The following is a 3,556-nucleotide window of genomic DNA, read 5'->3' as shown; positions in this document are numbered from 1 at the left end:
GAAGTAGGCTCAGATATCCTGACCATCCTGATAAGCCCCTACAAACATTGATCACAAGACTTTGTTTATTGCCTTGTTTGTTGTTAACCTAGTAGTGACCTTGTTATTTGCATGTAATTAAAATGGTTTAAAAGCAGACTGGGAAAAAAAATAAACCCACTTCAGCCTAAGAACAGGCTGGGGTCGTGCTATAGTGTTGTCTAATTAATTGTCTTTTCTTTTTAATCCTTGCTCCCTCCCTGGAGAACCTGTCAGCTGACTGAACTGGCTTGGTCGTGTAGGTGGCAGAGAATGAGGGTGAAGGAAGATACCTCTCCCTCGATATGCTGCCTCACAGCAACAAGTTGTGGGGCCAGCTCTCTCATGCTCACACCCTTGGGGCTGGCTGCAAGCCCCCAAATCCAGGGCCAGCTCTATTGTGCTTCCCAGCAGGTTTGCAGGGCTGCTCTCCTGAGTGCCTGTGGCTGGTGACAGACAGGACCATCTCTCCTGCTCTCATGACCCCAGGTCTAGGACTTCTGCCTGCCACATGTAGTGAGAGGCAAGGGGGGAGGAGGGTATCACTTTCTCCTTCACACCACCTCACAGGAGATAGGGCCAGCTCTCCCATCCTCACATCCTCAAGGCAGGCTCACCTACAACTCCAGAACTGTGTGTCCAACCAACTCTCCTAAGTACTGCAGCTGACTAAGGGTGGGGTCAGCTCTCCTGCTCTCTTGCCTCCAGGGCCAGCTGTCCCATAATGCCCAGGTAAGGGGTGGGACTAGTTCTGCACATCCTTCAGACATCGACATGTCTACTGGCGGCAGCCCAGACCTTGGATGTCCACCTGGCATTTGATGGTAACAGACCACAGGGTCATGGACCCAGACATAGCCCATTGTGGCAGCACAGGCCAGGCCCCCACTATGCTCCCAGGTGGCACCACAGGGTGCTCACATCAGGCTGTTGTTCATGACCCTCAAGTCTCCAGTTCTGCCTCTCTTTACTGTGCCCACATCCTTCGGTTTCTCTTTCTCTTCCATTTCTCCATGACTTTCTGTTCCCCTTAGTGGCACCTGAGGTCTCTGAGTGTCTGGGGTTGTCTCAGGAGTGGTCTCAGAAGTGGTAGCCCAGCTCATGCATTATGGCTGTGGGCAGGGGTCGTCTCAGGCATGGTCTGCCTGTGTGGCATCAGATTGGTGGTCATCTCAGGCTAGCTCCCTGTCTGGGCACCATGACACCGGTTTGGTGGTTGCAGCAGGCTCACTCCTTGCCAGGCCCACCCAAGTGGCCCCTTTTGAGGGTCGTATGTCTGGGGCTTACTCCCACCCAGGGCCCATGATCATAGGTGAGGTTCTTCTAGTCCCTGGCTTGCTCCCTATCCTGGAAATCCATGTGGACCTGCCTGGTGGAGGGGGGGGGGGGTCATCTCAAGCTCACTTTTTTCAGGAACTGTTAGGATACTAATCATTCACAGGTCAGAGCACCGAGCCTCTCTCCTCTGCCACCTACTGATACATATGTGACACAACAGCCACACCCGCAATGCCTCTAGGGCCAGAGGCTATAAAGATATTTACAGCATCTGTTGTAAGGCTAAATGGACACTGTGGAGAAAGGACAGGGACTTCGTAAGACACAGAAGCTAGGGTGAAGGCTGTGAATTGTCATCCATTGGACATGAGGTAACCACTGTGATCAAAAATCCACAACTGTGGTACCTGCACTGGGCCCATACATGATTGGCCTGGTAAACTTTCCATCATGGAAGTGGGAGGAGCTTATGGGGTCATATCCTTCACTGCTGAACTATTGGCTCAGATAGATTTGGGGGTGAGGGCCACTGTCTTCAGTTATGTATACACTGAGAATCCTGCCAGGCTCCATTGAACAGATCCAAACTCATGGTCACACAGACGGTTCTGGTTAAATTCTGTGGGTCACAGAATAGACAGACAGACAGACACCAGTGTGAGGAAGAAGTTTGTAGGGAAGACTGGGGTAGGTGGGGTAGGAGGATGGGAGGTCTGTGCATATGTGGAACTGCCCAAGAACAAACTTAACATAATTAAGAAAGAAAACAGAAGAAGGTAGCTTATCCCAAGTATCTCAGGCTACCTGATCTGCATAAACAAGCACAAATTTCCCCTCCTCTCACAGGACAAAATGTGGCCATTCTATGAGTAGAAAGTGAACCTTTTACAGCCCATAATCACAGACTCATTGGGGGAAATGTACTAAAAATGATTCCTCTGTTTGTTGCCTTCAATGTGATTTTCCCATAGTCCTTTGTAATTATGATGATTTTGCAGGAACGGTATTAAGAATACGCAGGCCATGACTTCTCAACGATGGTGCAAAGTCAAGTATGGGAAGTGCCTCGTTAGGCAGGGCAAGGAAAGGGGAGGGGACCTGTTGCTGGGGGTAGGCCAGTGATGTTTGGGTCCCTTTGCTGACTTCTCTGGAGTGAAGGGGTGCAGGGGCTCTGGGGTGGGACCTCTCCCAGCTTTTGCCCTCCTCATCTATCCACCCACCATCTCAGTGGGCATGCTCCCTATGCTTGACCATCTCAGGAGCTCCAGCCACACCACCATCCATCATTGTCTTTGTAAAGTAGGTCATGATGTGCCTGGCTCTCAGGAAGGCTCGCCATGGGACAAGGTCTGGGTCTGGAGAAAGGAATAAACTGAGTGAACATTCTAGAACTTTTCTTGCTAGATTCTCAGTCCCAGCCTTTTGCTCTCCTAGATGGCTCTGAGGGGCTCTCTATTCTTTTTTATTTTTCTAGAATATTTTAAATGAAAGAGACTGTTTCAAAAGAGCAGATCTGTGGCTAATGTGAACTACCTGTGCCTGCTGCTAGCACAGCTGTTCCTGCGTTCCTTAAATTATTCATAAGGAACAGGACATGGATTGCTGTGGGGTTTGGGGACAGGAAGCCTGCATACATCTGTTTAGGTTATACACTGTGAAATCCTGAGAGGTGTCACTCAACCAGACTTCAGTGTGTACCACCCACTCAGACTTAGGTGGGTGGCCCTGCTGTAGAAGACTGGACATGTCTAAACAACAAAGAAGGGGATGCCCTCCCCCTGCCCCGCCCCTCTGGTGTTAATGGGCTGTATGTATTCCAGCAACGGCGGCATGCTCCACTCGTCTGCTGTTGACAGATAATGGTGTTTGGATGACAACCTGGACCTATCCACTGGATTTTATAGCCTGAGCAAAGCCATGTGGCTTTCCTGAGGACAAGGGGGGATCTCTGTGCTGGGAAATATAAACTGGGGGCCTTAAGAGGCAAGAAGTTTTTAGTGGACTTGGAGGCAGGCCCCCAGGAGGGAAAGTGGAGGACTGGTACATGAGTCTCTGTTCAGAGTTTGTAGACAGAGCTCGCTTCCAGACTCAAGCTGTACAGTCTCGTGTAAGCTGGTAAACGGGTGAACTCTTTCACTCAAGATGATGGTACATTGATTGTACCCTCCCTCCCAGCAGGCACTATGCCCGGACTTCATCAGGTAATGTTCACAGGAACACTTTGAAGAAGATACTTCCAGGATCCTCATTTTAGAGATAA

General features: G+C 50.1%; 1 pseudogene; it reads right to left on the bottom strand.

Annotated features, from left to right (window-relative positions):
- Positions 1–1,433: 1,433 nt before the first annotated feature.
- LOC117718339 (small nucleolar RNA SNORA17) lies at positions 1,434–1,544 on the bottom strand (annotated as a pseudogene).
- Between the last annotated feature and the right edge of the window lie 2,012 nt (positions 1,545–3,556).

This window comes from Arvicanthis niloticus, chromosome 12 (genome assembly GCF_011762505.2).
Source record: "Arvicanthis niloticus isolate mArvNil1 chromosome 12, mArvNil1.pat.X, whole genome shotgun sequence".
Classification (NCBI taxonomy): domain Eukaryota; kingdom Metazoa; phylum Chordata; class Mammalia; order Rodentia; family Muridae; genus Arvicanthis; species Arvicanthis niloticus.
This window is presented reverse-complemented; position numbering and strand designations above follow the sequence as displayed.